This window comes from Gracilinanus agilis, chromosome 1, assembly GCF_016433145.1.
Source record: "Gracilinanus agilis isolate LMUSP501 chromosome 1, AgileGrace, whole genome shotgun sequence".
NCBI classification, from domain to species: Eukaryota; Metazoa; Chordata; class Mammalia; order Didelphimorphia; family Didelphidae; genus Gracilinanus; species Gracilinanus agilis.
The window spans coordinates 143,574,612-143,598,259 of record NC_058130.1 but is presented as its reverse complement, the minus strand read 5'-3'; the positions used below and the strand labels follow the sequence as shown (position 1 = coordinate 143,598,259).

At 39.2% G+C, this 23,648-nt stretch overlaps 1 long non-coding RNA gene across 1 annotated transcript; it reads right to left on the bottom strand.

Annotated features, from left to right (window-relative positions):
- Window positions 1-733: 733 nt before the first annotated feature.
- Window positions 734-14,095, bottom strand: LOC123230961. The gene is made up of 3 exons (XR_006505095.1): window positions 13,933-14,095; window positions 6,035-6,393; window positions 734-875 (listed from the first exon to the last, which is right to left on the bottom strand). It is a non-coding gene; the product is annotated as an uncharacterized LOC123230961 (long non-coding RNA).
- Window positions 14,096-23,648: the final 9,553 nt, after the last annotated feature.

Sequence of the window (23,648 nt, the reverse complement as noted above, 5' to 3'; positions counted from 1 at the left end):
ACTCCCATTGCCCACCCTTAGCATTCTTCCACTGATAAGCCAATACACAGAAGTTAAGGGTTTAAAAAAGAAAAAAAAAAGAAAACACAAGGGAAAAGTTTCCTTTGTGTCCTAACAAAAGCCAGTAGATAGAATGAGGAAAACTGTATCAAGATTTAATTCTTGGGGTTAGCTAGCTGGCTCAGTGGATTGAGAGTCAGGCCCAGAGAGAGAGGTCCTGGGTTCAAATGTGGCCTCAGATACTTTCGACCGTGTGACTGTGGGCAAATCACTTAACCCCTATTGCCTAGCCCCTTTTGCTCTTCTGCTTTGGAACCAATACACAGTACTGATTCTAAGATGGAAGGTAAGGGTTTAAAAAAAAAAAAAGGCTCAGTTCTTATCCAAAGGGAGAGAAGGAGGGAGGGGAAGGAAAAAGGAAGAGGGAAAAGAGGCGTATAAAGGACAAAAAAAAAGGGGAAAGATCAAATTTGATACTTGTCAAAGGGGCACTCCTTGTAGGGTCCCTCATTTGCAGCTGAGTTGGGGTTCCAATTCTGTGATATCATTCACAACTTATAGTCTTCCACTGCCCTGGAATCAGGCCCTAAGAGACATCTCTACAACGTCACATCACCTAAACAAACTGAAGTGACATGGGAAAGATCCTGATTCCCCCATAGAGACACTACTTAGGAGGCAGAGGAAGAGAGAGCACAAAAATGCTAGTGGTCAATAAGAATTATTTGTATACTTTATTTAGGGAAAAAGTGACCTCACCTGTATCTTGAAATACTGAATAGGAGGCTTCTCCAGGGACAGAGGCAGGGGTGGAGGCCCTGGTCCATTGGTCATTTCCTTAGAAGGATCTTGGTAAATGCTTCAGAGCAAGGCATCTGAGGAGACAACAAATTGTCAGTGCTCCTGAACAGCTCCTCCATTCTCTCCCAGAACTACCTGGTTCTTTTGGTGGAACAGGTGACTTTCTGGTGATTTTTCTCCCATTTTCTCCCAGCTGCTAACTCCTCCATGTCTGAAGAACGGCATTGGTCCCTCATCATATTCAGTACCTTTTGCCCTCTCTGAACTCTTGACTCTTGCACCAACACCAGGCATGGATATGGTACCTCCAGTAGTCTCTGTGCTCCATGGCTTTTTCCTTCTTGTAGAAGGAAGAATTGTATGTGACCCTATAACCAATCCTCAAGAATTCCTTAAATGGGGAAATATCTCAAGGAAAGTTTAAATATTACAGTTAAGTGAGGTTGTATATGTCAAATGGGTCAAAAGTGAGAAGCAAGGCACTCACTAACCCCATTTGTCCAGAAGCCAAACCCAAAGGTGGACTGCCACTGGCAGTGTGAGCAGCCAAGAAGTGTCCAGCTTCTTGAGTTTTCTCTCTTTAAAAACAACAACAACAACAACAAAAACCCTTATCTTTGGTCTTAGAATCAGTCCTAAGTATCCTTTCCAAGGCGGAAAAGTGGTAAGGGCTAAACAAATTGGGGTTAAGTGACTTGCCTGAGGTCACAGAGATGTCTGAGGCTATGTATGAACCCTCCAGCCTCTAGGGGTGTCTAGTCTTTATCCACTAAGCTATCTTCCCTGTAAGCTCTCTTTTGTTAGAAAGGGTTTCTTTTTTTTTTTAAGTTCCAAATGGGACAAAGAAACAAACACGATATTTTTGTTCCTTGAAAATGTATACTTAAAAGACCTATAAATAATAAGATTATGGTTTCATAGTTTTTTATTTTTGCTTCTGTATTCAAAGCTTATTTTTGTTAATGGTTACTGAGTTGACAAGGAAAAAGAAATGTTCTCTTATATTTCACCTTCGTATTCTATTGCCTTGGCACATTTCTGTATCCAGTCAGGTTCAATGTCTTATTATATATAACCCCAAGGTGCCATATTTTCATTTGCTAGTCAACAACATTTATAGAGCTAGAAGTCATATTTTAGGAAGGACACGGATAAGCTGGAAAGTATCCAAAAGATGGCAATTAAGATGGTGAAGGGTCCAGAGATACTGCCATGTGAGAATCAGTTAAAGCAGGGGTTCTTAAATTTTCTTGTGCCATAGACTCTTTTGATGGTCTGGTGAAGCCTACAGACATAGTCTTAGACAAATATTTTTAAATACGTAAAATCAAATACATAAGATTACATAGGAAATCAATTATATTAAAATATTTTATTAAAAAAAGTTTATAGGCTCCAAGATAAAAATTCCTGACTTAGGGGCAGCTGGGTAGCTCAGGGGGATAGAGCAACAGGCTTGGGAGGACCTGAGTTCAAATCTGGCTTTACCTACTTCCTAGCTGTATGATCTTGGGCAAGTCATTTGACCCCAATTACCTGGCCTTTAATGCTCTTCTGCCTTAGAACCAATATCAATTCTAGGACAAAATATAAACAAACAAACAAAAAAACTGGCTTAAAGGAAATGGGTATGAAGAGGAAGGATTTCAAAGGGAAATAGCAGTTATCTTCAAATACCTGAAAGGTTGTCATAAGTAAGAAGTACTAGACTCATTATGGTTGGCCTCAAGGGCAGAAATAAGGAATAGCATTTGAAAGTTACAGAGAAGAAAATTTGGGTTTGATGTTAAGAAAACCTTCCAAACAATCAGAACTATCTAGAAGTGGAATCAGTTGGGTTAGGAGGTAATGGGTTCTTCCTCACTGGAGCATAAAGGCTGGATGGACCTTTTATTGGAGGGGACTCTCGTTCAGGTTTGAGGTGGGAGAGGGACTTCAAGTCCCTTTCAACTCTGAACCTGTGATTAAGTGTGGAGGGAAGGAGGGATACAGATATTTAAGGAAGTGATAAGAATACATCAGGTAAGGAGATTTTACTCAGCAAACAGCAGGGGGTTATGTTGCACAACATGCAAGTTTTCTGGCAGTAAGCCAAGGGACACTGGAGGTGTTTGAGTCAGCCGGGTAACTGGTGGACTTAGAAACCCACACTGAGGCAGAGAGGTTTGAGGGACTGATTAGTAGTTTTTAGCACTCTTTGGTAAGCTTATAAATTTGTTAGAGGGAGCAGAGCCAGGAGAAAATTGTACACAGAGACCAATACACTGGTAAAATAGAATGTAATGGACTTCTCTACTAGCAGCAATGCAATGACACAGGACAATTCTGAGGGATTTATGGAAAAGAACGCTACCCACATTCAGAGGAAGAACTGCAGGAGTGGAAACACAGAAGAAAACAACCGCTTGAACACATGGGTTGAGGTGGACATGATTGGGGATGTAGACCTGAAACTACCACACCAATGCAACTATCAACAATTTGGAAATAGGTCTTGATCAATGACACATGTTAAAACCAGTGGAAATGCACATCGGCTATTGGGGGGGAGGTCAGGGGGGTGAAGGGTAAAGTAAGAGCATGAATCATGTAATCATGTTAACTTTTCTAAAAAATATATATTATTAAATGTCAAATAAAAAACAAATAAATAAATAAATAAATTTGCTAGAGGTAGGCAGAAGGGTTTGAGTCCCTAAGTGCCATGAGGCCAAGGAAAAGGGGCAGGAGCTTCAGACTAGGTTAACTCTTGGTTTATATTTATTACTGAAGATTCCATAATTTCCTTGATTAGAAGACTCCTTGAAGCATATGCAACTGGCTTTATTGAAAATTTAGCCAGTCAATTCTTTTCAACATTTTTCCAGTGATCTACTGGAGAACAATGAGAGGGAAGACTCCAAGTTTAGTTTAGGCACAATTCCAATCCTCAGAGAGTTTATAATCTAGAAGGGGATATGTCACATATGCAAAAGAAGGAAGGAAATAAGCATTTATACAGGGCCTACCAGATATCAAGCACTGTGCTAAGTGCTAGGTCCATGAAGGCAAGAAACATATCTTCTCTAAACTATGCCTTCCTCTCCAGTGTCTAGCATTCACTAGGTACTAAATAAATATTTGCTGGCTTGAGTGGCAAAGGAGATCACGGGTCTTGAGCAAAGAAAAAACATGTTAAAAGATGCCATTTGAAGATTAGTTTTGAGGCTGGTTTTACAATGGACTGGAGAGGCTAAACTGAGGTAGCACACACCATGATGGACATTTAGAGAATGTTTCTTTACCATACAGGGCCATTCCTATTTCCAGTTTGACCTGGTGACAGATTAAATACAGTGTAACCCCAAAGTCTTTGTGAAGTTTTAAGCTTAAGTAGCTTAAAGCTATTAAAAATATATATGTATATTTTAAATAAACTCTAACAGCTTAAACCTGCATGAAGACTTTTGAGACACCCTGCATATAGATAGATACACATGAGATTCCACAATCTCTCTTCTCCTGACTTCTTTGATGTGTTTAATGGCACCACCAATTAAGCTTACCTCTTAGGTGGGAAATCTTTGTCACTCTTTCCTTTCTCTCACTAATAAGTTAAGACCTGTGGATTCCATTTCCACAATATCCCTTGCTTCTGCTGTCTCCTCTTTATTTTTATTGCCATCACCCCAGCAACTCACCAGACTGCCACAATAACCTAATAGGTCTGCCCTTTTCTGACTTCCCCTCCCTATAATTTCTCTTTCCCATACTTCTTTGTTATGAATCTTTGTTATATGTACATCTGTTTATGTCACTCCTCTGTTCAACAAAACAAACAAAACAAACAAAAACATTTATATTTATATGCCATGAATCTTTGTTACATGTACATCTGTTTATGTCACTCCTCTGTTCAAAAAACTCTCCATTGGCTTCTGAGAATCATTTTTTAGCTTGTCATCCAAGGCCCTGCTCCATATGATAACCTCCCAACTTTCTGGGCTCATTTCATCTAACTCCCCTCAATAGACCTTATGACCTGGACAAACTGTCCCCCATACACATCCTCCTTCCTTGCCTCGGTCCCTTTGTTCATGCTGTTCTTTATGACTAGAATTCCCCTCCACACTCCTTCTTGCCTGTTGAATTCCTACCTATATTTTAAAACCTAATTCAAATGTCACTTGCTCAAGAGTCTCCTCCTTACTCTCCCCGCCCATCCCCTGGTCACTAACGCCTCTGCCCTAAGACATCACATACCACTTGGGTCTTCTCTTGTATTAGACTGCATTATAGTTATTTGTATGTGTAAGCTGCTTCCACACACACTACACACTGCCCTCTAAGTTCCTTCTGAAGGCTGTGCCCATGGAATAGCCAAGCTTTGCACACAAGAACTGTTGGTGCCAGTGAACATTCATTGAACTGAGTTACTCTTTCCTTGTGAGAGCTGAGCTGGCCTTGCAAATACTCTCGCTGTGAAATGAGAAGATTCTTGGGAAGAATTGGAGGAGAATGGCAATGGAGTGCCTTCTAACGACTGTCACTTTCCACAAACAATACAGGGGAAGGAGCTGAAAACTAGAGGATTCAATGAACAATGACAACAGCAAGGAAAAAATAAACTGCTCTCTTCTGTGATCCATTGGGGAGACTCATCTAACCACAGAAAGGAAGTAAAGAGATTAGCCCTCAACCAGCTCCTATCCTAATAGTAGCAGGCCTTTAACCATTTCATTGCCCTTTCATTCATATCTCTTTCCATTTCATTCTTGGTGTTCAAAATTGGCCTCAGTCATTTCCTAGCTGTGTGATCCTGGGCATTTCACAACCCCATTTGCCTAATCCTCTGTCTTAGAGCTGTTTCTAAGACAGAAAGTAAGAATTACAAAAGAAACAAGGGGGAAAAATGCTTCGAATTCCACGTTTATATTGTCATTGGAGGGTTAGAGGTGGAAGAAAATTGCAGACACCACTGAGTCCAAACCCCTCATATTACAGATGGAGGCACAGAAGCAAAGACTTTTCCAAGGACAAATAAATGGTAAGAATTTGAGGCAGGGATTTGAATTCATGTCTTTTTGACTCCAAGACCAGTGCTCTAGCTTCATACTGCCTACTCACCTGCTTTACAAGCAACTCAAGACTCCTACCTGAGGTATCTTCCCAAAAAAACATTTGTGGAGAGGCAATGTTTTACCATTTATTTCTTGACTAGACTTAAAGAGAAAATACACTTAGCTGTCTCTACCTTCGTATGCTTTTTTAGAGTCTGTGGCTGACTTCTTTTGTTTTTGTCCTTTCACCTCCAAAGAACCAAACATACGCCCATAACCAAACATAAGCTGCAGAATGGATCTTTCACTTTGTCCCAAGCGTGCTGGAAATTGTCTCCCATTGCCAAGTCTTCCATGTCTGGAGTGCTGCAATGCCCCTTCGTTACAATCACCCTTATCCTCCATGACTACTTGGCTCCTGCACCCATACATGCATGGTCAGGCACTTCCAGCACACTCTGTCCTATGGATTTCTCTTTCTTACAGAGGAAGCAGATATACACGAGTAAGTTATCCTCATAAGATGTTTTCAGGAATGCTGAACACATGGAAGCTGCAAGAGAGAAACAAATAGTTAAACCATGTACTGAACACGTGTAAATCTGTGTTCAAGTCTGTGTTTGAGGAAGAGTGGAGTGGGTGGCAGCATTCTACTACAGAAAAGTATAGCTTCATGGCTACTGAATAGCCATGGCAATGACCACCTTGGGTACAAGCCATAAAGAGAGAAGGCCCTGAAAGGCTTGGTGCCCCTGATGCTACCCCAATTCACTGGGCATGAGATGTTCAAGAGTCAGCCCCAGGCTCACTGTTTATATGTCTAAAATCTAGATCCAAAGGATATAGGTTAGGTCCATGCAGATGGTCCATTGGTACTTGGATTTTTCTTTTTTTTTTAAACACACCCTCTGTCTTAGTATCACTTCTAAGACAGAAGAGTGGCAAGGGCTAGACAATGGGGATTAAGTGACTTGTCCAGGGTCACACAGCTAGGAAATGTCTGAGGCTAGATTTGATCTAGGTTCTCCTATCTCCAAGCCTGGTGCTCTATCCATAGAGCCTCCCAGCTGCTCTGGTACTTGGATTTTCAAGGTTCTATTTTATCAGTAAAGATTTTAGGGTTTGAAGGAATTTTTTGTACAATTTCATTTATGCAACCAAGAGCCACATTTATTAGGCTATTGTTTTGGCCTTTTTCTGGATTTCTTTTCAGGTCAGAATTGAGTCCAAGAACACAGTCTCAATCCTTATCCAATTTTCTCCAGCTGCTATTTTTTCCTCTAAATCAAGATACAAATGGATCATCCCAAATGCTATTTCGAACCACATTCACAGTCCCAAAGCATCCTGCTGAACAGTTTCTGTCCCCAGACCAAACTTCCCAGACAATTCCTATTTCACTGAGAAGACTGAAATCATACAAATGGAGTTCCCTCAACTCCCTTCTCTAATCCTCTAAAACTTCTTAGCACCATCACCCATTCTCCCTGCCTTCCTTTTAATCTTAGAACAAGAGACATCTTTACTTCTCACTAAAGCTAACTCCTGTACCTATTCCTTTGACCTCACCCCTCCTCCTCCTCTAGGATCTTGTTTCACCAATCAACCCTACTGTCTCATGCATTTTAATTTCTTTCTTACCACTAGCTTCTTCCTATCTGCCTACAAACATATTCCTGCACCTCTTATCCTAAAATAAAGCCTTCCCTTGACATTCTTCTTTCCCTTCACAGCCATGCCTTTTGAGAAAATTATCAACAATGTCTTCATTGCCCAATAACTTACCCTCTCCTAAAAAGCTTGCAATTTTGTTTCATTCCCACCATTTTACTGAAACTGCTCTCTTCAAGGTTACCAGTTACTTTCTTGGAACCATATCTGATAGCATTTTTCTCCTTCTCCTTGACTTCTCTACAACATGACACTGTTACCATTTCTTCCTCCGGAGTATTTACTTTTCCCTTCTGGGTGTCTTATCTCTAACTTGTTCCTCCTCTGGTTTCTTTAGTGTCTCCTTAATGGAATGTTTCCCAAGGTTTTGTCCTTGGCACTCTTTTCTTCTCTCCCTGCCCCTTTACAATCACATTCACTCCCATAACATTAACTATCACTAAAACATAGATGACTCCCAAATCTCTCTCTCTCTCTAGTTTTCATTTCTCCCAGAAAATGAAACTCAGTCTATCAACATGACATTTCTATATGGATGTCCTACCAGCTCAAACTTAGAGCTAACCCAAACCCAAGCTAATAAGCTTTCCCCCAAAACTTTTCCCTTATTTCTGATTCCACTCTGTCACTAGCAGTATTATTCACTCAGTTTCCCATATTTGAATTTATTGTATTATTTTTGATTCTTTTTTCTCTCATTTCCAGTTGGTTACCTAGTCCTGCTGATTCTACTTCAGCAATATATCTAACATATTTCCCCTCTTTATTCTCTTTGCCACAATCCTGACACAGATTTAATGATCTAAACTACCATAACAGATATCAGTTTTATTAGTTTCCTTTTAAAATTCATTCTTTAAAAAATAAACAAAAAAATTTTTACTTTCTGTCTTAGAATCAACCCCAAGTGTCAGTTCAAAGGCAGATGAATGGTAAGGGCTAGGTAATTGGGGTTATGTGACTTGCCTAGGGTCATATGGCTAGGTTGTATCTGAGGCCACATTTGAACATAGAATCTTTCTGACTTCAGGACTGGCTCTCAATCCACTGAGGCACCTAGCTGCCCCCTAATTTATTCTTCATACTACTGTCAAATTAATCTTCTTTATCCAAAAATTTGTTCATGTCAGAATTCTCAAAGGCTCCCAAATATCAAGTAAAATTAAAATTCCTTTGTCAGATATTCTAGACATTCTACGATTTGATGTCACCCAACCTTTCCAGTCTTATCTCATACTATACTGCACTCTGTACTCCTGCCAAACTGCCCTACTCTCTGTCCTTTGAACAGAACCTATATACTCATCCCCTTTCTTGGACATTAGTCCAAGTACCTGTTTAATATCTCTACCTGGCAAGAACCTGCAGTTCTGCCAGCACCTAAAACTAAACAAGTTCAATACTGAACCCTTTTCTTCGAGTCCCAAAACACATCTCTTCCCTCACTCTTTCTTATTTCTGTGGAGAGCACCATCATTATCTTAGGAATCCATGTTGGAATCCTAAAGTCATCATTGATTCTTTATTCTTTCTTATCTCCCATTTCCAATCAGTTGCAGACATGTTGATATTACCTCTTAAATAGGTCCTCTTCTCTCCACCTACAATGCTATTATCCTATTTCTCCTCATCACTGGCCAGGATTATTGCAATAGCTTCCTAAGTGGTCTCTCTGCCTCCACCGTCTCCCTTCTTCAATCTTTTCTTCACATAGTTGCCAAAATAATCTTTCTAAGGAATAGATCTGACCATGTAACTCTCCTTCATCAGCTCCAAGTTAACTAAAATATAAACTTTTAGCTTAATATTCCAAGTTCTTCCCGAGATGGCTCCAACTGATCTTTTCAGACTTTTCACATTTTTTGCCCTCATATACTTTATAGTTAGATCAAACTGGAACACTAGCTGTTCCATGAATTCAGCACCCAGTTCCTTTATTCTGTGCATTTTCATAGGCCATCCCTCATGCCTGGAATCCTTCCTTGTATTCACCTTCTAGGATCCTTTTTTCCTCAAGACTCAGCTTAGATGTCACCTCTTCTAGGCAGACATCTTTTATCCCTTGGATTCCAAGTTCTCTCCTTCCTCAAATATTCCTAGAGCACCTTGTTTAGACTTCTCTTTAGTACCTCTAATTCCTTCCTTTTATTTGTCTATATTTATTTGTCTACAACCCCAGGAACCTATATGCTTGTTGAGAGTAAGGATCATTTCATTTTTGTTTCTGTAATTACAGTGGCCAGTATGGTGCCTTGCACGTAAGTGTCTGTTGAACCGAAATTAGATTTTCTGAAGTGGGAAAGGTTCTGAAATAAGAAATACAATATATCCTGGATGAATATATGGAGGCAGGGGACAGAATGTTGCATTTGGGTCATAGCCAGTAGCTATTAAAAATAAGATTAGGCAGCAAGTTGATGTCAAGCTACAGAAAATCTTAAATGACATGGAGTTTTTATATTATTCTACTGCTATTAGGGAATCCCTGGAGGTTTTTAAACAAAGGACTGCCATGGTCAGAAATGTGGATTTTTTTTGCAGCTATACCAAGGGAAGGCGAAATAGACAGGAAACTACAGATATGGAGACCAACTGGGAAACAATTAGTTTAGTCAAACAATTACTATTAGTAGTAGCAGGATGAGAGATGAGGAAGGAACCTACACAAAAGATATTGGGGAGGGATAATTAACAGGACTTGTCAAAGGATTAGATCTAGTGGCAAAGGAGATCTATAGACAAAAAATAACCCAGAGGATTCAAGCCTAGATGACTGGGATGAAGGTAGTACTTTCTACAGAAAAAGGAAGATTGGAGTGCAGGGTTTGGGAGGAAAAATGAGTTCCATTTTGGACATGTGGAGTTAGAGGTTCTGCGTCAAGGCAGATATGTTACCTTTGGAGAAGCAAAACTGGTGTTTAAGAGAAATATTAGGACTAGAAATACAGAGTTGAAATTTCCTTTATGGAGGTAATAATGAAATATGAATTTGATGAGATCATCAAGAAAGAAAGAATTAAGGAGAGAAGAATATGGACTTGGGGGACACTTAAATTTAACAGGCTAGGAGAAAAGAATGATCAAGCAAAGGAGAATGAGAAGGAACAGTAAATAATTAAGGAGAGAACAGTGTCATGGAAACCAAAGGAAGAGGGGTAATCACTGATGTCAAATGTTACAAAAAGGCCACCAAGATGAAGAAGAGGAAAAGGTCATTAAATTTTGTCATTATGATTTAGCCATTTGGTCACTGGTGACCTTTGAGTGAACAATTTTAGTAGACTGAGGAGAACAGAAGTCTTAAAGGGGCTGAGAAGTGAATAGGTTGTGAGAAAACAGAGAGTAAAGACTAAGAATTTCATCATGAAAAGGATGAATGATATAAGATGATAGTCTGAAGGGATGGCAAGTTTGAGTGAGAATTTCTTCCTTTCATTCGCTGATTAAAGAACTACCCTTTCTTTAAAGTCTAAATTAAATTCTGCTTCCTCCATGATGTCCTCCCTGCTTTTCCCTGGGATCTTATATAGTACTTTGTCAAGCACTTCAGTTATCTCTTTGTGCATGTTATCCTCCTGCTAAACTGTAAGGTCCATGAAGGGAATGACCTTATCTAAGTTCTTTCTATTCCAGCACCTACACAATGCTTTATCAAATGTTTGTTGAACTGAATGACCAGAATTAACTATAAAGGAGTTTAAGGGAGTAGGGGGTATCTGGATGACCTTCAGAAGAATACATTTTGTCAAATATCAAAAGTCTCACTTTTTTTTTTTTAAACCCTTGTACTTCGGTGTATTGTCTCATAGGTGGAAGAGTGGTAAGGGTGGGCAATGGAGGTCAAGTGACTTGCCCAGGGTCACACAGCTGGGAAGTGGCTGAGGCCGGGTTTGAACCTAGGACCTCCTGTCTCTAGGCCTGACTCTCACTCCACTGAGCTACCCAGCTGCCCCAAGTCTCACTTTTTTGTTAACATGGAACAAACAAATGCTATTCATGGAACAACTGAGTTGAAACATATCTCATTTTGTTTGACCAACTGTTTTTAATTGTTTATTCGTATCCCTGATAACTCAGCTGTTCAGCTATATTGGATTATGATCCTAATGCTATGAAGAAAATAGGTCCATAGAGCAACCGTGCTATGCTATTCTATGTAAAACTCCTGAAATGGAATTGGAGGGTAGCCTTACATATCCTATTTATGGAAAAATCCTCCACCTGCCACTTGGGCCAGTTTAGTTTTTCATCCGATGGGATTCATGGCTTGTGCCCAAAGTCAGGAAAAAGAAAATGCTCATCTGTCTTCTTGATTCCTTTTTTTTTTTAAACCTTATTGTCCACCTTAGAGTCAATACTGTGTATTGGTTCCAAGGCAGAAGAGTGGTAAGGGCTAGGCAATAGGGGCTAAGTGACTTGCCCAGGGTCACACAGCTAGGAAGTATCTGAGGTCAAATTTGAACCTAGGACCTTCTGTCTCTAGGCCTGGATCAATGCACTAAGCCACCTAGCTGCCCCCTTGGTTCCTTTTTCTTAAAACTCCTGTAAGGTCTTGGGAATTCAGCTGGAATCACTTGTACCTACTTCTGGTCTATATACTCTGAATATTCTAGCCTTCAAGGATGGGTATCTGTATAGATAAGGAATAGGGCAAAGATTTTGTAGCAAGAATCTCAGTTTCCTCTAGTACTGGTTGGTTGTTCCATTAGAACCATGTTGGTGATTTCTTCCTGTTCTTTCCTGGCTGCCTCATCCTCCATGTAAGGAACATGGCAATGGTCCTTCATCATAACTATCTTAAACTAAGAGATTAATCTGCTCCTGCAAAGGTATTTTGCATAGCCCCAGTGTTTATGTTATACATATCCCCTACAGATATTTTTTTTCTTTTCTTTTCTTTTTTTTTTTTTTTGCTGAGAAAAGAATCATACACAAGTAAACTGCTTCTATAACAAGTTCCAGAGACACTATGTCTCAAGGAGAATAATATAGATAGTATTTATGGAGGAGAACCTAGAGCCATGAAGAGAGAATCAAAGAAATGTTGAATCTTGTGGTAGAAAGGCCACGGTAGGCTGGTTTCTAAGAGAAGGGTGGGACATTGAAGGAGGAAAGAAGAGCTGGTATACCCAAGGTCTGGCCTAAATGAAATCAATCTGATAATGGGGAACATTGTAATTTCCTAGCCTATCTTGCTTGGCCCCATTTTCAAGATCTCAAAACAAGGCCTGGGCACCAAAGCCACTGTTAACTAGTTGCAAATTTATGAATAGCAAAGCTATTTAGTTGCTGTTCTAGAAACTTGACCAAGAGGCCCTCCTTGAATTTTTAAGTCTATGAAAGACCATAAGCATAACTATGTCCAAGATAATCCCTGTAGACCAAGAACCAAGAGGCCAGGGTTATATAATAATCACTAACATCACATCTCTCTTTCCAGTTTGGAAAGTGATTTCTGGGCTTGAGTGTCTTTTAGGGCCTCTCTCAAACTTTTAATAATTGACCCAGGACTTGAATTTTTACTACTGGTAACAAACCTTCAACAAAGTTACTTATAAATAAAATCTAACAAACTCTGAGTTCTGCATTTATATTTTAAAAATTTTTTAAAGGAATTAAAACCCTGTTTCCATCAAAAAAACTTAATCTAATTTCCTTTGTCGCCTTATGATTTTCTCTATGCCTAAAGGTTCAACCTCCTGCCTTAATAAATGCTTGTTTGTTACCAAAGGCAACAGAAGTCGGGCGGACAGTAGCCAGGTATGTAGGCTTTAAGCCTAGACAAAGGCTTCCCTGTGGCAGACAGAGCTGGTTTGTGTTGCCCAGGAATTGGACGCTGCGCTGAATTCCCAACATTTCCTCCCTGTTAGAACACCATGGGAGGCCCAGAAGGCCAGAGCCTCTGGGCAGGAGATCGATAGGGGGAGCCCTGGGTTGTCAGAGCCCATGTTTGGACCCTAGCCCTAGCGTCGTTGCCAGCGTAGTCAGGGGCAATGACATTCAAGGCTCTAATGCCTGCGCAGGCGCATTTTGAGAAAAAAGGTCTCTCCACCACCGCCCCTCTTCGGCTTTCAGTCTCCCGGGGCTCACATGACCTTCCTCGACCCTCGACCCTTCCACCCCACCAAGCAAACACTTCACAGAACACGCCTTTCCCGCACTTTGTTCTCGCATTCCCTAGCGGTTCAAGATATTGGGAAAGGAAAATAAAGCAAAATAGATAAGTGAAATCGGCCCTCCGAAGGCTAAGCCTAAGAAGAACCTGCCTAGTAACACGTCACCTGACCCTCAGGGCGGTCGAGCATTGGCTACCCCCGCAGGGAAGCAGCCTGTTTCAGGCTCCTCTTTCCCAGTTCCAGAGTCCTCCCGCCTTCTTCCCTTCCCCCTACTCTTGCTCCTACTCTGGCTTCATTGTACACACTCTTTCGCTCCCGACTCGGTCCTTTCCCGGGCTTGTGTAGGGACACAGGATTTTCTTCGCGGGTTCTGGGGACGCATCTTACTTTCCCTCCACCCCACACCTAGCCCGGAAACTCCAGGCCCGAGCCTGGCGGCCAAGCAGCCAAAAGAGTTAAAATAGCCTAGCGTCCGAGTCCCCGCCTCTACATTCGACTAACTCTGACTGGTCACTTACCACTCTGTGATTGGTCCCTGGGGATGTCAGTAATCCGGTCGCTTGCCGTTTCTAGGCTTTGGTGCTCCCCCCATTTCTGCTTAGCTGCCCAAGTCAGGATGTGTTTAAAGTGCCGCCGCGTGTCCGCATCCTTTCTGCCGCAACGCCGCCAGAGCTCGTAGTGGGGCCTAGTTCTACCTTTTAAGCCCGGGCAGGCTTAGCAGCCCAGCTAACCTGAGCCCGAGGCAGAGTCCCTCCTCCTTTGCCGCCCCCCCCCCCCCCCCCCGCGCCCCCTGCCTCTACTGCGCCCCTCCCCCACCTTTTCTTCTCTGCTTCCCAGGGTAGAGATTAAGTGTCAGACAGGCTAGATCTCTTTTTTTTCTTTGCAGTTTTTAAAAGGCATATCATTTAAAGAGTTCATCTGGCATAATGCAGCTAAAAGAAAATTCACACATACTAGGAAGAAACATTTAAGTCAAGTTATCAGAAATTCATGCAAACACCAACATTCAACATTTTAATTATTAACTTAAAAAGCAAAAGCTTGGATCACATGTTCCTAAGGGGTAAAATAAACACATATAATAAATACCAAAATAAACTATAATACCCAATATTGAAAGTCTTCGGACCGCAGGTACCGAGGGCTGCTGTATTTATCTTAATAAAAAGCACCCCTCCTTAGACATTTATCTCAGGATTCTGTGTAATGTATAAGGGCAACATTAAATGTATCAAAAGTGAAACTACTGAGCTCCACAGCCGATAATTTATCCTCCTCCACCTCCCATCCTGCAACAGTGAGAGGAGAGAGAGGAAGCTCTGTGAAGCAAAGGCTTGCTCAAGGTGCCAGGGCAATGTGCCCCAGAGCCCATTCCAGGAACAAAGACTGAGTTTAGAAACAGTTCTCAAATCTCTCATGACCCACAAATTTCTGCTGGAGAATACTAGTACCTCTTTCTTGCATTAACTGGTCCACATCTTCTTCAAAAAGCCTGCGATTACTGAAACTTCCTTCATTTCTATGGATAGCAAAACACTTCATGCTCTTAGTAATGGTTTGATGAGTATTGTATTATAGTGTAAGTATTGTATATATGTAAAGGGTGTACATATGTATATTTGATATGTATATATTATGATTAGCTGGATTAAGTATTATTAATGGCCAACTGTTGCCAGGATGAGACCTCTTCCTGTATGGCCAGGCTGGATCTCTATAAAGGACCCCTTCAAATGCCTAGTTGTACATGTCATGAAGGTGACCCTGGCTCATAACCTTGGCATTATCTTTGACAACTCATTTTCCTTCCCAGAATACCCAATCATTTACCAAATCTGGTCATTTCTACCTCATTATCTGACCCTTTTTTCCCTACTCAGCTAGCATCTTAGTTTAGATCTTTTCAACTCTCATCTAGATGATTGTAAAAGCCCCTAACTGATCTCCCTGTCTTAAATTTCTCCCTCTTCCAGGCTATCCAACACACTGCTGACAAAATGATTTTCCTTAAGTGTAGCTCTGACCAAGTCACTTCCCTACTGAATCAAAATATAAATGCCTGTCTTTAACTTTTTAAGCCCTAAACAAACTGGCTTCATCTTATATTCCCAGGTTCATTATATATTATAAGCAACTCCTACCATACTCCAGAGACCCCAGAATTTAAGGTGCATATAAGATTATGCCTTGCTTTCCTCCCTTCTATCACAAATCACAAGATATAGTGGTCATTTCTCCCCAAGATTCCTAACATTTCCACTCCAGTAGCCAATTCTTACTTTTGATCAGTGTCAGATGAGAATACGAGTTCTACTCATTGATTCTCCCACCATTTGAAGAATGAAATAATCAAAGTAAAAGAAATTAACTGCTTTGGGAAGAGAGCTGTTCCATACCCAGATAACTGAAGTCCTCTAGAACTAATATATCATTATGTACAAAGTTTGTGATCTATTTTTCAGATTCCTCATCTATTTCCTTTTTCTGTTTAGGTAGACTATATTCCAGTGACAGAATCAATCCTGTTTCTGCTTCCATTGATCTTCATCAAACTGTTTTCTTCTTCTAGATCTTAGATTTATTCACAAGTATATTTTTAAAATATTCAATGATACTCCACCCTAGGGAAAAGGAGGGAAGAAATAGGAGGCTCACTGTGTTGCTTGTTAAAACTCACATTACTTGTGTAATGATTGTGCCCTTTCCTCTTGAATTCTATGTATGTCCACCTGTGCGATTAATGCAAAAACAAAACAAAACAAAACCAAAAAACAGACTTCCACCTTCTCTGTGCTGCCACAGAGAAAGATCCAGGGAGAGGTTTTGAGCTCTTTAAAGAGATGGGAGACATTATCTTCATTTGGATTTCCTGTGCAAGAAAGATGTATTATAATCATATCCCCTAGGCAAATATAATTTTACAATATATAGGAGGTTATATAAGCAAATACCATAATTTATATACCACTAAACTAACAAAAATAAGTCCTTGAAGCAAATGATATGCTGGGCATAGATAGTCTCATGAGGAGAGCATTCTAAGCCAAACTCTCCCTTTGTCCAGATTCACATGGCATGACATTAGGGAGCTACCTCACCTGGGAGCCCCCTCCTTATTCTTAATTCCTCAGTCTCATTTATTAATATTATACACTGAGATTTTCCTTTGCCTATACATTTTCCATTTAATACAGGTGGCATTGCTCTCCCCCACACAAAGAATATATATTACATAATCAATCAGATAATAGATATTTTCCAACTATCTATGTACTGGAAACAAGATTTGAAATCAGATTCTCTGACTCCAGAACTTGTGTCCTTTCAACTGTACTAGGCTTTTCATGCAACACATTCAGACTCAAAACATGCTCATTTTATCTTTAAGTGGCATCTATGGGTAGAGTAGGGTAGGAAGTAAGGAGTACATAATACTGCTCAAGGATAAAGTCAAGAGGGATGAGGCAGAGAAATCTTGAAGTAAAATAGAGAAGCTGAATGTAGTGTGAAAAAGATTGTGGTACATGTGTGAAAAACATGGGATATGAAAGGAGAAACAGAAGGTGGGTCAGACAATGTATGAATGGAATGTATGATGCTATGTGAATGGTGCTATTATATATGTGTGTCAGTAACACAGCATGAAAGTATACCATGGTATATATGGAAGGTATTTGTGACTTGGGTACATTTAGGTATGTCTACTCAGATTATTTAAACATAAAGAAGCAGTTCATTGGTGGATTAATTGGGATGTGTCTGGAATCTATCTGGCCCATTCTTCTTCAAAAGGGCGACTGTGCTTTCCACCTTGAAAGGAGCAGAAGGGCTAGGGCTGTGTGTTTGCTCCTTTCCTCCTCTATTCCAGGGCAGGTATTGAACCAGAATTATATGTATCTACCTATCAAATGCCAGTAATCTAGAGGTACAAGTCTGGTTCAGAAGGAAAGCTGCTTCCCTCTTTAAGAGGATAGTAGCCCTTAATTTAGATTCACTGTCAATTTCTTCCCACTAAATACTAGTTACACAAAAGACCTTCACAAAGAATAAACCTATTTATCCAACAAATTTCAAACAGAAATCATAATTATACAGATTAGGATAGACCAAAGAATCTAAGTGAGTGAATGAACTCTTTATCTGGGACTGAGATGAGATCGCAGCTCAAACCACAAGAGAAGGCCTGATCTCACCAAGAAGAGTCATCTAGCAGTTTTGGGCGGACATAAATATGAGCAATTGAATTCCCTTCCACACCTGCAGCTTCTTTCTCCATATACATCTCTCCTGAAGAGTCTCTGGAACCACTTCTGTTTCTCTCCCAAGTAGCTCTGGCACAAACTCAGTAAATCCCTTATCAAGGTACACAGATTCATGTCTGCATTCTTCCTACCAGTCTAGGACCATTTTTTGGTTTTGCTTTGTTTTTACTATACAGCCATACTTAAAAATAACCTATGTTTTGTTAGAAGCCTGGTTACATGTATGAGTCAGGCGTAGGATATGAGGAGGGGGGGTGTAGATGACATAGGATGTGAGGGGGGAAAAGGAGCTATGATGAGTATGAGTGACCCTCTCAGATCCTGAGCATAATGAGAAAAGCTCAACTGGGCTAATTGGCTTTATTGCTTTCAAACTGATGGTCCTAGGGTCATTTTTTTTTAATCCCTAAATCCTTCATCCTCTCCAACTCTTGAAGCCATATAGTTCTATCATTATTTTTCTCACAAAGCATCTAACTCACATTGTCCAAAGTACCATGGAGGGTCAGGAGCAAAGTTTTTGTATTTCCCCTGCCTTTAAGAAATTTAAAGAATCAAGAAGACAAAAGGACCATACTTCAAATAATTAGAGGATGATCAAATGTTAGAACTTTGGTGGTGGAGCAGTTAGGTAGCTCAGTGGATAGAGAGTCATGCCTAAAGACAGGGAGGGAGGGGGTTGTCCTGGATTCAAATGTGACCTCAGACACTTTCCAGCTATATGACCCTGAACAAATTGCTTAAGCACAACTGCTCTTCTGCCTTGGAACCAATAATTAGTATCAATTCTATGACAGAAGGTAAGGATTTAAATTAAAACAAAACAAAACAAAACTTCGGTAGCTCCTCACTAGTTATATTAGATAACAGCTATGTCCCACAAGCTCTGCCATGCCTGATTTTAAGTGCAATTGGAAATCCTAGAAGGGAGAGATCCAGGTGGGCTGGAGAAACTAGAGAAGGGTTCATAGAAGAGGTGAAACAAGTAGGGCCTTGAAAGATGGGCAGGGCTTAGATAAGGGGAGAGGAGAAGGGTTATTCTAGGTTGAAGGAGATCATCTAAGTGAAGCTACATGAAGCAGGAATGAACAAGATTTAGGAAGAGGCCAAAGAATAGAGAAAGAGGGTTAGTGTCTAAAGAGTGAGGAACAAGGCCAGGCAATTAGGTTGAGGACCAATTGTGGAAGGTCTTAAAGTCCTGATGGCGAACCTATGACACACATGTCAGCACTGACACATGTAGCCATTTTTGATGACACATGGCTGCATACAGAAAAGTATGTTTTTTAAACTATAAATATCACGAAATTATGGTTTTTTCCTTGAAGTGACATACCACCCAAGTTATGCTCTTTTTTTTTTGGCAAATTTTGACACATCAAGCTCAAAAGGTTGCCCATCACTGTTTTAAAGGTTAGACAAGGGAAATTTTAGCCTATTTCCTGGCCTTCTTGACTTTGATGTCTTTCCTCTCCAAATTATCCTGCATATTATGGCCACATTAATCTTTCTTTCTTTCTTTCTTTCTTTCTTTCTTTCTTTCTTTCTTTCTTTCTTTCTTTCTTTCTTTCTTTCTTTTTTAAACCCTTACCTTCCACCTTAGAATCACTACTATTTGTATTGGTTCCAAGGCAGAAGAGTCGTAAGGGCCAGGGAATAGAAGTTAAGTGACTTGCCCAGGGTCACACAGCTAGGAAGTGTCTGAGGCCAGATTTGAATTTAGGACCTCCTATCTCTAGGCCTGGCTCTCAATCCACTGAACTACCCAGCTGCCCCCCCCCCATATTAATCTTTCTAAAATTCTAATCCATTAGAGGTCTTCCTGTTGTCTATTGGATAAAATCCTATGTTCGTAGAATTGCACATTCCAGACTCAATATACCTTTCTCCACTCTCCCTATCATGTTCCAGTCAAGCTTTCTTTCTTTCTTTTTCTTTTTTTAATCCTTAACTTCTGTGTATTGGCTCCTAGGTGGAAGAGTGGTAAGGGTGGGCAATGGGGGTCAAGTGACTTGCCCAGGGTCACACAGCTGGGAAGTGTCTGAGGCCGGATTTGAACCTAGGACCTCCTGCCTCTAGGCCTGACTCTCAATCCACTGAGCTACCCAGCTGCCCCCTCCCCCCAGTCAAGCTTTCTAGATGGTTTGACTTTGCTCAACCCTATTCTCTTAGCTTGAAGTGCCCTCCCAACATACCCAAGTCTATTGAAATCCTACCATCCTTCCCATACTTCAAGACACAATGCAAATAATTCCTCTTTCATGTAGACTTCCTGATATTCAAAGGTAAAGGTGATTTTTCCTTCCTTTGAAAAAAACATTAGCATTTTATTATACCTCTCTCAGGGAGCCTATCTGTCATACATTATAGTTGTTCTTTATATGTCTGCCTTATATTGTAGTTATTTCTCTACATGTCTATCTCTTCTATTAAAGAATGAGTTCCTTCAAGCCAAGGAGCTATCACAGTCATTTTTCAATCTCCCTCACTACCCCCCCAACCATAGATTTTTATATGAATTTAGAGTTCAATAAATATTTGTTAGATATGAATAAAGATTATGGGGGTAAAAGAAAGTGAGGAAAAATCTGCAAATAGGAAAGAACAAGATTATAACAATTATACCAGTAGAAGAAAGAATAAGACATATTGCAAGAATCTGCAGAAGTGGCTGAGAATCACAATAAGATTTATAAAAGAATTTGCATGTATAAGATTGGTAGTAATAATGCCAAAGGAAGAATTTTAAAAGATGTATATGAGAATTGACAGAAAATGAAAAATGGAAAATATCACTAAATTTTCAGGTAGAATAATTAAGCATAGCAGTGGAAAAACAAATGATAGAACAAAAAATGAGGGATGGAGGCAAAAATGGGAAAAAACATTTAGATCTCTAAAAACAGAAACAAGAGAAGGGACTGAACTTGATAAGGCAATCTGAGAATTATTGTTCTAAAAAAGTAGAAATAGAGGTTTAATAACATTCTAATAAATCATACAAGAATTAGTGGGAAAAAAATGTACAGTACAAATTAAAAAAATTCCACAGGGTAGTAACAAAGACGAAAATTAAATTTAATTCCCCCAGAAATGTAGTTTTCAAGTTCTAGAGCTTCAGTATCAAAGACAGAATATAAGCAGCCATGAAGAGGCAAATTAAATATCAAAAAAGAACCTTTCTGAATTATATAATATACCTCAGTGACTATAAGCTTTGAAAGAAGCTGAAATATGGTACCTTGAAAAATGAAATTGGCCTATATTCCCAAAGTTAGTTAACTTGAAAAGCTGAGCATACTAAAAATAACAAGGCACCTTTGACATTGGAACAATCTTGATAATAAATGTAATGAATGGTAAAGCAATAGAGAACTCAGTAATAAGACACTAATTCTAAGCAACTTTGACATTTCTTCATCAGAGTTTGGCAAACCTAACTGAAAGATCAAGAAGGAAACCACGTACGTAAAAATATTTTTAAAACTAAGTTTTGTAGACATATGGAAGTTTCTGAATGGAAATATTAGAGAATATGCATGTTTCCTCAGGGTCCTGTGGGACCTACACAAAAACTGATAGAAGTGCTAGGATATAAGGGTCTCATCAACAAATGTAGAAAACAAATGTCTTATACATATTCATTATAGACCCTAACAAAGAAAAAAATTAAAAGCAATAAATGAAATATGAACAAAGGATGAAGATATAAATGGAGACTAAGAAATGATATCCTAAATAAGACCAGATCTTAGGATTACTACAAAATGTATATTAATGACAATGACATTATGTAACATAATAAGATATTAATAAAAGACTAAAATAGGAGTAATTAATTGAGCATGCAATTTTCTCCAAAATCTCAAACTAAAAGAGAATTTTTAAGTTAAAGGCCAGATGCAAAGTTAAAAATTAAAATTACATTAATAAATAAAGTTAAAAATTTTAGGAGGCAGCTGGGTGGGTAGCTCAGTGGATTGAGAGCCAGGCCTAGAGATAGGAGGTCCTAGGTTCAAATATGGCCTCAGATACTTCTCAGCTGTGTGACCCCTCTTCTGCCTTGGAGCCAATACACAGTATTGACTCTAAGACAGAAGGCAAGGGTTTAAACAAACAAACAAACAAATAAATAAATAAAATTTAACAAAATAGATAAGCCAAAGCAAATTGGATAAAGAGAAAAATAAAATAAAAATAAATAAAAATAATTTATAGCATGAATAAAAGCTACAATATTGAATTATCTGTTAAAACACTGAAAACTTCCATGAAATGAATGTTAATATATATAATAATAACAAGGTAAACATAATAGGAAATAGGTAAGCTAAACAACATGATCTCAGAAAAAGAAATTGAGGAAGCTATAAATGAACTCCTATGAAAAAGATTCTAGTTACATATGAAAATACAAGTAAATTATATTCAATGATAATTCATGAACAAATAATCTGTATTACAAAAACTTTTTTCAAAAACATGGGAAAAATTTTTTCTATGATATAAGCTTGGTGTTGATTTCTATACTAGTGATAAGAGAAAGAGAACTATGAACCAAAAACGCTAGTGAACACCCATGAAAAATTAAATAAAATACTGACAAAAAAAAAGATTACAGGAATATACTCTAAAAAATGTATTCGTTACAACTAATTTGGATCTATACCAAGACATAAAGTGTGGGTTCAACATTAGGAAAACGACTAGCATGGTAATTATTAAATTAGGACACTCACTGCAGCAATTGGACTGAGAACTCTCCAGGTTTGAGGAATTTTAAAATGGGAAAGGAGACTTGAATAGTTTCTCTTACTTGTTTCAGTTCCTTTATTACTGGCCAATGAATGCCTTTCCAAATGAATGATTATGTGATAACCAAATGTCTGTATTAAAAGATTAGAAAAGAGACGTGTGCTCAATACTTAGCATGTCCAAAGAGATTTTTAAGAGGATTTTTAAAAAATGACTAGATGGAGATGGGAGTGGGATGCTTATAGTTTTCAAATCTATATCCAGATTGGAATGATGTTATAGTATGGCAGTTCTGAAGATGACTACCCAACTTTTTTTTGTACAGGAAAAGTCCTGTCTCTAATTTATGTTAGAGATACACTTTCCTCTTCAAGAGTTACAGGATGGTAATTGTAAGGGGCAAGATATTATTTGTTACCTTTGCTTCCAGATCTATACTTTGGAATCTTCAAACTCAGTAAAATTTTTTTAAATCCTTATCTTCCATCTTAGAATCAATATTGTTATTGGTTCCAAGGCAGAGGAGCAGTCAGAACTGGGCAATGGGAGTTAAGTTATTTGCCTAGGACAACACAGCAAACTAGGAAGTGTCTGAATCCACATTTGAACCCATGACCTCCTGTCTCAAGGTCTGGCTTTTCAATCCACTAAACCACATACATAGCTGCCCTCCACCCCCAAAGCTCAGTAATTTGTTGAGAAGAATAAAAGTTTGAAATTGGAACATTTTCAGATTGATTCAGTTATTCAACAAGAGAGATGTGGAAGATCTTATGTAAAGTATCAGGTACTATAGGGCCATCTGGGCCTAAATTGATATTCATCTAGGAAATTATAAATTGAGGGTAATGGGGAGACCTTATCTGATGGTTTGGGGGATAAAAACAAACAGGCTTTGTAGCATGCTAGATAATTTGTATAGGCATGAATCTTCTTCCCAAGGATTTCTACATTTGCTGGGAATCCCCTCTTCTAATGGAAAGAAGATACTTTCTGCCGATATT